Source organism: Centropristis striata, chromosome 15 (assembly GCF_030273125.1).
Source record: "Centropristis striata isolate RG_2023a ecotype Rhode Island chromosome 15, C.striata_1.0, whole genome shotgun sequence".
Taxonomy (NCBI): domain Eukaryota; kingdom Metazoa; phylum Chordata; class Actinopteri; order Perciformes; family Serranidae; genus Centropristis; species Centropristis striata.
The window spans coordinates 19572911-19587933 of NC_081531.1; positions in this window are offsets into that span (position 1 = coordinate 19572911).

The following is a 15023-nucleotide window of genomic DNA, read 5'->3' on the forward strand; positions in this document are numbered from 1 at the left end:
ACGCAATTTGATTATATCACGTGGAGTGTCCAGTTAACACTTCATCTCCTCTCTGCAGGTAAGAGTTTTATACTGCAAAGTGAAAAAGAATGACAGTAATGTGTTTATCCTTCATGTCAGCTCGCTCTGGACCGGCTCAATGAATTTACCATAAATATCACAATACGGGCGCACTACATGGGCGACTGGTTTTACTATGGAGAAGTGAATGACGGCAGGAGCCAATCAGGAGGAGGATCAGTGTCCAATATGTACCTACCCTTTCCGGTTTGATGAATTGCTGGTGTGCTGTGATGAATTGCTGGCGTGCTGTGTGAATTGCTGGCGTGTTGTGTGAATTGCTGGCGTGTTTTGCACTTCAGGGCCACCGTATATATTTTCTTCTAAATGGAACCATTATTTACACTAATAACATCATATTGTCCTGAAGAAGATTTTTTTTCTAGCGACTGAGACCATAACATTTCTGAGCTAATAAATAAAGTGAGAAGTTTTCTCATTTTGTATTGAAATGAATGGACCCAAGTGCTGTTGCAGCTGCTGTCAGTGCCCCCTGCTGGAATTTTTGATAGAATGCAGCTTAAGGCACTTCCTGAATATACCTTCCATAATATGAAGGGAGAAGTGAATGAATCTATTCAGAACAAAATTTCAGTAGTGTGTGACTACTGTGAATTGCTACGAAGAGCGGTTCATATAAGGCAACGCACCAAAGATATAAATCCCACATGGTGATCAGTCAGTACAACAGCTCATCTATATAATGACATGGACGTCTGTCAAGAGACTAATACACAATTATGAAATTTATCTGTCAATCTGCCTGTCACATCAGTTGAGCTAAGAATAGAGTTGTCAGATGAATTCTCTGTTATGTCTGCTCACTGCTGTGAGAGACTTGGGCATTTGGACAGAGGATTAACAGAGCTGCTGTGATACACAGATAAAAGTTTGGTGTAAAATTTAAGGATGCCATCTTGTTGGTAGTCAATAGCACAAGTTATAGTACAATGCATGCATAAAATGCAACACAAGGTGCTTTTCATAAAAGTAAAGACTCATATTGTTTATAATAAAACAAGAACAAAAACAGTAAAATGTGACAGTTACGGTATATTAATAATACAAGACACTGATAGGTTGTATTACTGAATTACCTGAATACCTGAATTACTGCCTCTGGGTTGTATGCATCTGCCAACCAGCCTAGTTGTAGTTTATATTTTAGACTTATGTAGCCATGACATTAGACAATGCTTCAAATTTGGATGCTTCATATTGTAAATATTGGATGATTCACACACATCTTCAACCCGGCAACCCAGAAGATCTATACTAGGGATCAGCAACCCTAGTCACAGGTGCCACGACTGGTTCTCCCTTTTTTTTTTGTCACTGATTAACTTTCTGTCAATCAGCTTATTGATTAATCCTTGCAGTCTTGCACACATTAAATAACTGTTATGTGCTATTAATACAAACCATAATTCATGATTCAACTTGGTATCGCACTTGCCTACCCTTTTTTCATTGATAGCAACAGGAAGCAACTCTCAATGAACTCATTGAGGCAATTTTAATAGATGAGGTGTGTGTGTTTGTGTCTTTGTCTGTTTGTCTGTGTGTGTGTGTGTGTGTGTGTGTGTCTTTGTCTGTTTGTCTGTGTGTGTGTGTGTGTGTGTGTGCGTGTGCGTGTCTGTGTCTGTGTCTGTGTCATTAGGCCCAAAGCAGATGAGCTGTCAGGAGCAGACACATTAGAAAGGCATCCTCATCCTTTTATCATTGATCTCCAGCTTTTAACAAATAGGTCTGACTCAGAGTGTGGTATGGTGAGCAGATAATACAAAAAGCAAAGAGTGCCTGTTTCCTCGCCACCTGTTTTAATGCTGCTATCATTCTCTCATCAGCCTGTTTGTGGATGACTCTTTTTAGCACTGCTGCTTGGTGGAAAAATGCACATTTATCCGTGTCTGATGCGGTAAAAACCCTGCTGCAATATTTAGGTTGGTATTGAAAGCATATACACCCACATTCCATTTACTTTCATGTTATTTATGCAGAGATTTTATATGAAATCACCCAGGGCCAATAGACGACAATGTATCATTGTTGAGCTGCTGTCACATGATGACATGTTGCTCTGAACTCCCATGGGTGAGACTGTAATGACTGTAGTTGTGGTGGTCTGGAGGTAATGATGTCATTTATTTGAATTATGATGAGAGACAAGATGAGATGCCGCTCGCTGTCAGGTGACAGAGGCGGCCTGTCAAATGTATTTCATCTGTTAGTTTATGCAGTTTGATTGTACCCGATTGTGAATTATGAAGCTCGGTGCTCAAAATGCATTCACTCTGATGCATTGCACCCAAAACACACACAATTTACGACTTTTTTTCCCCAAGAGTGCAGGTGGAACTGTGATTGGATTGTAGGGAAACGACAAGGTAGGACATTTGGTGGAGTTAAGTTAGAGGAGGATCTGTGCGCCTGTCACCACCCAGACTGAATTATTACTCTGAAGCTACAGATTCAAGGCCTGCAGTTGCCGCCTCTTCTGTCACAGCCTGGAGATTAGACATATTCATCAGAGTGAAAACAATTGGTCTTGCATTAATTACACTGATGATATAATTCATTTTCCTGGAGGCTCCATGGTACGTTTCTGAAATAGCTGCTGATGGATTTAGGGCTTCCTATCTGAGGAAGCTTAAGTTTACAATTAAAGCATAATAAATGTCCTTTGTCATCACATTGACATCAGAGTGGATATGTTCATGAATTAAAAGTCTATAAAAGTTTGTTTTTATTTAAGTTGTAAACCATCAACTTAAACCTTAATGTGATATTTTATTCTGGATATTGGAAAAAGAGATAGGAGAAATTAAATATGCTTAAGAATACCTACTTGAAAGGGGAATCACAACCTTGCAGTGATATTGTGATTTAGGTACAGGAATTAATAAGTTTCTTTTTTTTCCTCTTTTTTTTTCTTCTTCAGCTTTTACAGTATAATTTGAACAAAAATTAGAATATTGGGTGTTTTGTTTTTAAAGATGATTTTTTTGTTTAAATTATAATAATATATTAAAAATATTTAAACAAAACAAGGGTTGTTTTGGGAAAATATACACTTTCCATTTCTGCAATATTTCCTCAATGTTTTTACTTGAAGCTTCAGAAAGAAAGTGATTCTTCCATTACAAAACTTCCACAAATCATATCGTACCATTCCCCTATAGATCTGTCCGGCTTAAGCTATGTCCTTGTAATACGGGCTTAATTCATAGAAAAATCCAAGATTCATCCAGTAAATATCCAAGGACCAGCAGAAACACAAAATAAATTGATTATAGTCTTTGTATTATTGATTTCTTGGCCATCACTGAGTTACCAAAACTCTTGTGCTTCTTCTCAGCAACTTAATTTAATCATAAAATGGCCTTTTGGTTCAGAAACTAACTAAAAGGTCAAATGAAAGTGTTTCTTTTTTTAATAAATGAAGCCTTGGAGCAGCAGCGGCCATCTGGCTACCAAAAACAGCCCACAGGCCATTGTCTGGATGAGAACCATGACTCAGCAGGAAGGAGTTGAAGAGGTCAGTCGAGCTCCAGGCAAGGTCATCTGCAGGACCGGACAGGCTGGCATGACTTTTTAACCAGAGAACACACACACACACACACACACACACACACACACACACACACAAACAGATGGCTAAAAGGTCCCCTGAAGCTTCTGTCGATCCATCTGCGGATTATTCTTATCATTTCCAAAAAGGTGATGATATTGATTTTCTGGGGTTTGGCGGAGAGTGTTTGTGCGTTTGACTGATGCTTATCTCAGTATGCAGCACATCACCTGTCTGTCAGCATCGGACTGCACATCCAGTCCAGTGTCAAATAAAACCCTGCACCAGCTTATAAATAAAATATTTCAAATTGATGAGTTAACTTAATGTACTTTTCTTGAGTTTGTTTTTGCATATGGAAAACGGACAACAAGTACACTATTCTTGAAGCATTTGTCAGCGCCAAGACAGCCTTTTTGATTATTTTTTTCAGCTTTCAAAGCAATCAACAGAGCTACAAAGAAGCCTGATCACCTGTGTTTTTACTGCACTGGTCAAAAATATGTTTGTGAAGAGAAACAGCCCGGAAAATGATTCCAATTTCTGCAAAACACAGATGAAAAGCAGTTAACTAAAAAAAGGTTCCTGAAATAAAAGTTTGAGAACTAACACAGTGCAATCAAACGTAACACTTACATCTGATTTCAATGACTTCACACTTGGAGATCTTTGCAAATCTAGGATGGTTTTGTGAAGTTTTTCTGAACATTCATGCTATATAATAAACTACAAAACTACCTGAACCAAGTGGTCTCATGTTCTGTCACTATAATTTTCTGTGTTCAGCCAGGGCAACCTATTCTCCCACAGTTTAATATTCAGTATTTCCAACTGTGAAAGTTGAGACCAACTTGTTTGTGTAAGAAGAGAACTAAGAAAAATATTGGTGACCTCTGACACATAAGTTTATACTGTTGAAATAGCTAGACCCTGAAGTGGCCGTGATGAGGAAGGCTTGTTTTGTATGTTCCTGCAAATGTTTGGGTTGGTCGTACACTGCTACATTTTTCCTGCGTTCCTCAACATGGGTGATGGGTCATGTCCTATCAAAGCTGTTCAACCGTCACTCTTTTTACATCCGGCTCAAAAAAACAGATACGAAATGGAAATGGCCTTTGATACCATGACGTTAACATTTTTATTTTTATCAATTTTTCGTCTGTGTTTCCACTGTTGGCTGGTAATTTTGACTTTTGACTTGACTTTTTATTTTTGACTCGACATTTGCATTGCATGAAGGCACATGAACTGCCTGTACCACAATATTTGTTGAACTTCTTTTTCGCTAATGGAAACTGGTAGCAGGGATCACAAAAGAGTCTCTTCATCAGTCTCTAAATCTCCCCATATTTCACATCCAACTGTTAATATATATTTTTTTAAATATCTTTCTTTTTTTCTTTCTTTTTATCTTGTGGTGATCTTCCATTTCTTCTGCTGCTGCCTGCATGGTGCCGACATTTACTTCGGCTTCTGGTCATGTTTTGACTTGATCTCTGATCAAAAGATGCTATGCTTGGATAGAATTACATTGGAAGTCAGGGGCTCCCATGAACACATAGGGGTTTTCGACTGGGGGGCCAGTTCAGAGCTTCAATTTGCAAACCAGGTCCGAACCGGTTTGCTTTTCCACAGGCTCTAGAGCCATGTCATTGCATCACTGCTAACGTCTGTATATGTCTTCGCCCTCTCGTCAAGTATAATAACAATGGCAGACTACACGTGTCTACAACACATCTGTGCTGTTCATCTCTATCACTATGGACGCCTAATACATCCTTATTAACACTGAACGCAAGATGTTAATGTTGGACTTTGTTGTAAGCTAGACCGTTGGCCTGTGTCCATCACACTGCAGTTAAACAAATCAATGAATGATACACATTTTAGTTGGTCTCTCTTAACAGCACCGAGTTGGTCTTGGTCTTGTTAGCCCGCTAACGCTAGCACGATATCGATCACTGGCTAACGTTAGCACACTATGATCGGCGTTAACATTAGCACACTATCGATCGGCCGCTAGCACTCTTGCACTAGCCCGTATTAATCGCATTGCAGTTAAACAAATCAAATAAATTAATTATACACGTTTCAGTTGGTCTCTTTCAACAGTACCGAGTTGCTCTTGTTGGTCAGATAGCCCACTCCCAGCTTCTGACTAGCGGTTAGCAGTTCAAAACCAGCGAAGAGTTGGTGCTGCTGTGGAACCCATTTTCCCCAGCCCAGAGCTGGCTCTTTGGCAGTGGAAAACCAAAGAACAGTGCGCAATTGGGCACTGGCCGGGAACCCGAGGGGGTGAAAAAACCCTAATAGTGTGAGCAGTTTCTATTCAACAGTGTTATTATTTGACAACCCACTTACAAAAAATAATATAAAATGGGTGAAATGTTAAAAGACCTTTGGGTTTTTTTCACATCCATTTTGTTAATCATTTGTTTTTACTTTGCTCCATTATTTCCAGGTTAATTTATGTCAAACATCAATGAGCAGACTTTTCTCTATGTCTTCTGGGTTTGGCTTGGACTCTTATCCTATAAACAGGGCTGTCAGACGGCCAAGACTTAAAGCCGCTGTCTGGTTTAGGGGAGAGATGTATTTGGTGCAGCAGTAAAGTATTGAACTGTGTGAAGTTGGTGTCACAGTGAGACGGGAGATGCTAGTTAACCCGCCATGATGAACTGCTTCAATGCCATTTGTCCAGCAGCAGACTGTGAAGCTCTGCTAGAGTTTAGCTCCTGGAAGGAGAAGGGTAGGAGAAGAAAAAACTCCTCCAGACAGCAGTAAATAGCATAGAAGGTCAGATTTATTTCAAACATACATCACTATTACTAGCACCCAACAAAGGAGTGCGGCTTGTACAGCCCTCAGCCTTTCTGTGGTGGAAGGATTTTCACAGATCATGGCACATAGTTTCTTTGTTCCCAATGAATGAGTTATTTATGAATAACATAATTAGTTTAATGCGCTTTGTTGTGTTAATGCTGCACTAGATGTTCTTGTTCATTTTGTTACAAAAAGAGCTATAAAAAATGCATTGAAAAATGATGTAGGATATAGAATAATTGTATGGTAGGTGAATATGTGTTATGAAGATGAAGGTTGTAAAGCCAAAAAAACATAGAAGCTGACACCTCAAGGAAACATGTGCTTAAAGATCCACAATTAAAACAGAATATATTTTTAAATACTTTCGTCCATCAGATAGATCCTTAGTCCGTTTCTCAAACTGTTGCACAAATAAGCAGAGCTTCAAGCTTCAACAATCTACATGAGAATTACTTGAGATTTTTTTCTTATTTTCAGCCAAGTAAACGTAACTTTTTGGTAGCATTTCTGTAGACAACTGTGAGATTGATGAGACAGTGTTGTAGCTTGGTGTGTCATTTTTAAAACCAATTGTTAAATCCAACTATGATTAATAATTCAAGAGTTTGGCTTCTTAATCTGATACTTGGGAGACTTTTTTCTTTATTTCAAATTTACATTTAGTCTCCCTATCAGTCTGGCAACTTTTTATTCAAGGTGTCCATGTTCATGTACAGAGTTGAAGAGATGGTGAAAAATGAGATGGTGAAAAATGAGAAAAGAGTTAAGGTCACATATACATGTTTGAATGCTGCTGTGGGGCCTTTCTGTAATGGTTTATCTCATTTGAAATGAATGGGATCCTGTATGTGCAGAGCAGCATACTTCTATTTCTATAAAGTGAATTCACAGCGATTTTTCTGAGGGAAACAGGAAGGGAGATGGATCTCCTCATGGACTCGCTGCAGTTCAGAGAAGCTGGCCTGAGGACAGGCCAGTGTGCAGGTGCAGCTAATAAACCATGTTGAAACCAATCTCTTCACTTGCAGTACAACTACAGCACAGCTTGTTTCATTTGACCTCCTTCATCAGTGTGATTGATTTGCCCCACACAGCTTGTTACCTCAGGCAAAGAGGATAAATGCTCAACTTCTCTTTAGCTGCACACGGTATGTTCTGATTCTTCATAGAACCCCAAAAATGTCAATACACCAACATTATCGGTCAAGTTCCCCATTATTTTGTCTCGTGAACCTTTAATTTAAAGTGACGCCTACCACTTTACTTGTCTTTGATTTTTAGCAGTTAAATCAAGGAGTATTATTCTCTTCTCAGACTGGATTGTTCAATATGTTTTTGAGAACAAAAACTAAATAAAAATACAAATAAAGAAAAGTAGCTGAGTCAAAAATCCCATGCTTTTTCAGTCAGTGCAATGCTAACAGTTGCAGCTCAGGCAAAGTTTAGTGAAGCCAACAGAAGCTAACAGTGTTTCCATTAAAGTCGAAGCAAATCTCGAAGCAACATTTTGAAATGTCTCATTAAAAAAAATGCAAACTAGAGACGTTTCCATCAACTGGTTTAGAGCAAATAAACAAAGCTGCATAAACGTACTTTGGTCAGAAGATGGCAGTGTATTGCTGTAGGCTAATCCGTCAGTAAACAGTAGAATGAGAAGGGATTGCGGAGAAAAAAAGGTTGTTAATCGGTCAAAAAAAAAAATCGGATTCAATTAGGCAACTTATAATTGTTCTTTCATTAAGCTCGTCTTGACCAGCAGAGTGGAAACAACAGTCATATGAGTCAAATCTTATTTTAAAAAAGCATTTCCATCTCTCGTTTAGTAGATTATTTTTCAAAAAAGACAAAAACCACCTCAAGCGAGCATAAAAGCTTTTATGCGCATTTAAGTTTAATAGAATTTTGGTGTTTCCATCAAGCTTTTCTCATGAGAATCTTCAAAAGGCGCATAGAAATTTGTTGCAAAGCTACTGACTTAAGAAAAAAAAATCCCCATTCAAAAACAGTCCCTGAGTGGAGAGGAGGCTGCTTTTTCAGCACCATGGACAGAGACACTGCACTGCCTGCCATCACAAGTTCAGCATTATGGAGAGGGAAAGTGTGACTGAAACTGAAATGATCTCAATGTGAAATTAATGCAACTAAAATCACTTGTTTTTGTTATTGCTTTCTGTGTGTTTGTTTGATTGTTTTTTAACTACAGTATATGTTTTAAACTTGCTATGAAAAGGCCTTTATTCTGGGTATTTCATGCAGCTCAGCCAGCCATTAGTGCTGGGTGTTGGTGTGATTTAAAGGGATGTCTTTTGTGCAAGCACTCAGATGATTCTCCGTGTAATGAACACTTAATACATTATATGCTGCTTTCGAAGTGATGCACGATCGCATTTTTCTCACGGAAACGGTTGATAGAGGCAATTGATTGAAAAATAACAATACGGCCTCGCAGATTGCAATCCACTACAGTAGCTATAGTAGCAATCAGTGGCTATTACTTTTGATGACTTTGTAAATCCTTACTGCATGGTTTCCCTGACTTTAATGCAGAGGAATATAAAAAAAAACACTTCTATTTTGAGTCTATATGGTCCAAATTTTTTTAGAGATGATATGATTAGGGGAAATACATCCGTGAAGACAACAACAAGAAAATCTGTGAGGGAAAGTCTCCGTGTGCATTTACCTCTCCATGTCTGTGCGCATAACATGCACAGGCCTAACAGTAACAAATTAGGAAAAAAATGTTTGGCAACTCCAGGGACAAATACACATTTCCTGGGTGACAATTTGTCATTTAATTAGCGAGAGCACAATAGCAGCAAGACAGTCACCCACCCTTGCTGTGCCATCCATCATGAAAATATGCCACCAGTATTGTATATCCATAATCATTCTCTGCAGACGGAATAGGAAAACAATAAGCCACCTTGCGTTTCTGCCTCTTTCTCCACACCCTAGACGAGGTAAAGGTTGGCCCTGCTGTTTCCGGTTGCCATTTAGAGGACATCTATTATGGAGATGTCAGGGCGCCAAGGGTTGGGCTCCCAGCAAGAACCTCCAGCAGGCAGACACAAGTGAACTTTGTTGCAACGCTTCTTTCCATCTCCCCCGTCTCTATCTTCCTAGCTAATAAAGTAGAACTGACGTGAAAAACAACCTTTAATAACAGAACTGACCTTTTAGAAGGGGTGTGTGTATGTGTATGTGTGTGGATTAACAGTGGGAGATGGTGGCTCTAAGTTGTCAGGATCATGAGCTCAAGTGGCTCTTCCATTTGCCTGCAAAATACAGACATATAGACAGAAACACTGGAGGTGAAGAGATAAATCTGAAAACATTACTTTTTCTTATCAGTTTGGTCTTTTATCCACACAGAGCTGGTAATTTCAACAACCAAAAATGAGTTTTTAGAAAACTGAATTTGTAGCCAATTAAATTATTGATTTTTGACCATAAAGCTCTTTAAATAACAAAAAACAGGCATGAAGACCACCGCCAGAATACAATAAGACATATCAAACACTAGAATGAAAATTATAGTGCAGCGATAGAATATAATAAAGAGCTATCTTTATACTTAAAAAAACTACAAGATTGGTAAGATCCTCACTGTGTGTCCATTACTATGCTTTCACATAACACACAGTCATTTGATTCAGTGTATTAAAAATATTGATTGCTGTTATTATAGAATAATAACGTTGCAGCCAGTACATTATAGGGCAGCACTGCGTGGCAATTATGTGGTTTATATTGGACAGGCATGAAAGAGCAATTTGAAGAAAGTACTAAATAAACATGGCACATGGGGAAAACAATAAAATCTACAGTAATGGAAATAGAGAAAAAGCGGAAATGAACAAATTCCTTTCTCTCCTTGCCTCTCACTTCAGCAGCTTGTGTCTTCACCTTTTTTGTTTACTGAATAAATTTGATCATGTTATTGCCCTCACTTCAGGAGGCTGTTACATGCATCTCTGGCTTTGATGAAGTGATTAGCAACATGCTGTTACCTCCAATGACCGGCCTCAAGGAGAGAAGGCATGAACATTAGAGAGTGATACTGCAGGATGCAGGCTGAGGGGGCGAATAAATTGCAAATTTACCTCAGCTGCAGGGGGAAACTGCAAATGAAATGTGGAAAGAAAAAGTTAGTGTGGGAGTTGTACTCTTCTATCAGGATTTATCAGTTAATTAAAACATTTCAGGTAGATTTAGTGAAACTGCGTCACCTTGATCTCCTAATGAGAGATTGTAGCGCAGCTCTAAAAGGATCCTGTTTCACTGGCTGCTTTTCAGCACACCAATCACCAAAGTGATTAGCAGCATGCTGACTGAAAAGCAAAGACAGCAAGGAGATGTAGACTGTGATAAGGAGAGAAGGTCAAATGTTCCAATTTTTCAGAGCAACGTGTACTGTTTGCCTCTAACATTGTCCAGACTACTGCACTGCTCTGGGACTGTGTGGTTTTAAAAGTGCTCTGTGGAGTTGTCAGTGTTTCTCACAAAACCCATTTTGTATCCTCAAGGCGTCCGACCTCAGAAAGCATTTTTGGAGCCATTTTAAAATATTTTAAAACCTGCATTTTTTACTTCCATGTTCGAACTCTAGCAGGCTTTTTCTTTCCTGCTTTTTGCTGAGGCATTGCTGTGTTTCTTGGCACTTGAACACAACTGCTGTAGCTGAAAAAGGTGAATCGCTTTTCTAGGTTTGCATCACGTTTGAAGAAATCTTGTTGAATTGTTTTTTGTTTTTTTAAATTATTCCTGCTCTTGGCTGTGATTGTCCGATCTGAGTTCAAAGCTCTTTTGAAAAATATAAGCACAGCTGTGAATGCATTACAATTTGTGTCTTATTGCTCTTCTGCGCGTGGTCCCTAATAACGCATCCAAAACACAGCCTCTTGTGGCATATTGCTTAGGTTTACTGGCAAATTTCTCTAGATTTCTCGTGCACATTTTATTGTCAGTAGATGGTCATTAATCTTCAAGTATGGACACAGACAGGTTTCGACTTTTTATTAAGATTGATGAAAGAAACTCTCCACAAGAAAGTACATTGAGTCCAACGAGCCAGTGGAACAGAGACAAGCTAGGAGAGGGGGCGGGACTTCAAGGGCCCATAATTTAAGAGTGATGGGCGACCATGTCCGCCTTTTAAAAAAAGTTGATTTGTTGAAGACACTGTGTGTGTCATTAGAGAGAGTTGGCTTGAGAAATGCCTGTGGAGAGGGACTTTAAATCTACAGTAAATCTTCCTCTCTGGCAGCAGCTGCCTCTGATGGAGTAAATATTAGACAGTAAATGAATCACTGAGGAAGGAGAAACTGTGGGGAGAGTCATGTTGAATCAGAGCCCTCAGAGAGCCTGTGCAGCCTGCAATCCTCCAGAACAATTGCAAGTGAATGTAAATCACATGCAGAAGTAAACATATGAAAAGACAGATAACAGTGAAAGAGTGAAAGGAGGGGGGGGGGCTCTGCTTCGAAATGTCATTCTAGGGAAGGGGATGGTTCAGCTCCCCTGCTTGGATAAGTGCCATAACTAGAAAAGAAAGTGACAGCAGAAGCCTGCCTGCTGGAGGAAGGCAAATGCTCACTCTCCTAGAATCTGCAAACATAATACAAACATAATATCTTGGCTGGTATGCACTGTTCCCTGCAGCCTAATGGCTCAGCATAATGACTCTGATGTAAGGAACTGCCGACCACCCACCAAAAGTAATGAGTCAAATGTGCTGCAATCCCATCAGAGTTTATTCACTTCAAATAAGGGAATCCATTACTGCTGCATCTTAGCATTACTAATGCATTGCATGGCAAAAGCCACCGCATGCAAATGATTTACTGTGCAAGGATTGAGTTAGACTCAGACAAGCTGACTGTTGTTTTGCTTCAGGTCTGACATATCTGTCTTTGTGAGTCCAAATGTTAATTAGCCAGCTTCAACAACTTTTCTGTTTTCATTAGAATCCAGGAGTGCGATCTGTTTAGTCTCACAGGTGAAGCTGGTGGTGTCACTCTGCAGGGAGCGACATGTCGAAGATGACTCACACAGAATGATTTATCCTGACAAGATGAAGTGCCTGCCTAAACAGATATATATATATATTTTTTTTAAAACATTTAGATTGAGATGTATTTGTTTGACAATTTGCTGTGGAAGCAATCACGACTCCATAAGGATGCAATGACTACAGACTACAGGTATATTACTCAGGCTCATTAGTTCATCATGGGCCATTGCATGAAGTAGAGTCTTTTCCAGTAGCAGCTGTCATAATACAGCACCTGTGCACTTAAGTTACCATGGTTACAACTGAACTCACACCATTGTCCTTTAAACACCATTTTTATCAGTGTTAGTCACCTACTTGAAAATACACAACCAAGCAAAAAATAAATAAAAATCCAGACTAGACTCAAGATGAAAATATTGTTGGACAGCACTGGTTAGGATCAGGGGGAAAAACAGATTTTGTGTTAAAAAATGTATTATGTATATTACCAATGGATACAGTTATTATGTGGCATATTTGACTTGTGATATAGAATTTGACATATCTATGCAAGAAAGCTAGCCACCTGTTTTGTGCATGCACTGGCTGCAAAGTATATGAGTAAATCAGTTTGTCGCTTGTGAACACTCCAAACGTTCTCTGGTTCGGACCAAAACATCCGGTCCCAGACCACTCTGTCTGTTTCCAAATGAACCCTAGTGGGGTTCGATTGCACTGTGACCGTAACCTGACCCAATTACAGTAAATGAACCAAAACGCAGCAGATTCTGAGCTACCTATTTTGTGAGATGTACACGGGGTGACAGATGCAACATCACATCACATCTGGGACAAAGAACACATACAGGAGATTCTGAATGGAGTCCAGAAAAACAATGACATTTTTAAAAAAAACATTCAAGATCAACTGGAGAAGAAAAGACTCTATATCATGGTGCTTTTGGCTCCATGTTGCTTTCTTTATTTCCAAACAAAATAAAGCGTATAAAGTATCAATTTCACTCTGATCCGGTCTAACCAAACTGACTTTGGTTTGGTTTTATGGTGTTGTTATCTGAGCTTGTCTGTTTTTGTTGCAGTCCGGCAGTGAGTGTATGCGAGTGCATGTGGGTACCCAGTGCACTAAAAAGTAATACCAAGGGGCACCTGTAAGCATTCATATATAACATATGAGTTGGTAATGAGAATGAGAGCCATGTGGAGGCAATGCCAACTTAGACTCTAAATAGAAACTCTCTGAATGTGTACAGACTTTTTTTTTCTAAAAAGGCAATCATGCACTGTTGAATTTATGGCATTCAGACTTCAACCTGAAAAAAATCTTTGCAGTATTGCCTCAACCGTCAGTGTAACATTTCATCCTTCCAGCTAAATTCAGTATGAAATTATTTTGTTTGTGTCTCTCTCGCTCTTTTTTTTTTTTTTAGGAATAATGACACTGAACATGAGCCACACTGTGTTGAACAGTTTAATAGCAGTCACACAAAATACAATCACCCAGGCATCCAATTCACATTTCTACTATGAGAAGGAAAAGATAGAGCCGGCAGGAGGGTGATCCAAAAGAGTATTAAGTGCTCATGAATAACTGTCTGTGCCAACGGGCAGAGATTACCAGATAATGTTTTCATGTACCGGTAGGGAGACACTCGCTTTCACTGAGCGCAGGGCTCTGCCTTGTCAAAGTGCCTGTGCTGTAGCTTTGAGGCAAAATATCAGCCGGCTCTGCTGAAAAACTCTGTTTTTAGCTGTTCTGAGATTAGACACCCTGCACTTCTTTCTCTGTGTCTGTTCCTGAGAAACAGAAAGAACCAAAAACACAGGAGAGAGGGGACAAAAACAAGATGCATACTGACAGTGGAAAACACAATGATATAAGAATAGAAAATTCCAAAAAGGAAAAAAATATTAAATTAAGGTATGATGTTTCCCAGTGTAACAAGCTCATATGCCAGTTATTGAAAACCAGACGTTGTTCAGTGTCTTCAGGGTGTCTTTGATGCGTTCAAATTATTTTTTTACTTGCAATTTTGAAACTTGCTGTTTACCATTTAAGAAAATGCCAAATATGTGCTACTTGCCTGAATATGAAAGTGAAGGGAAAAAAATAAATCACAAAATTGAAAAATCACAAAGGAGACAAACAGACAAGGGGGAGCAGGAGAAATAGCGACAGACTAACCAGTCTTGTTGTAGATTTCCCAGTCGGCTCAGGGTTTTCACTCACTGCAGAAAGCTGTTGCTCCCATGGAACCAGAGTGTTTTGCAAAAGCTGCCAGTTTGGGTCGCTGCAGAAATACTCAAAACATGGCAAATAAAAGCAGTTCCCGTTCAGGACAGATGCCCGTTGCAGCTGCAGAGAAATAATGTTTTTGTACAATACACACATTGTACATGAATAACAATATGCTGTTGGGAAAAAAATAAGTGGACCTTGAGTTAAAACGCTTTCTTTTTTTGGTAACTGTATAATATGCACCTCATTATATTAAAATGACATAAGTATGTCATTAGAAATACCCATAAGAGGCTGCAGTGCATTATGTA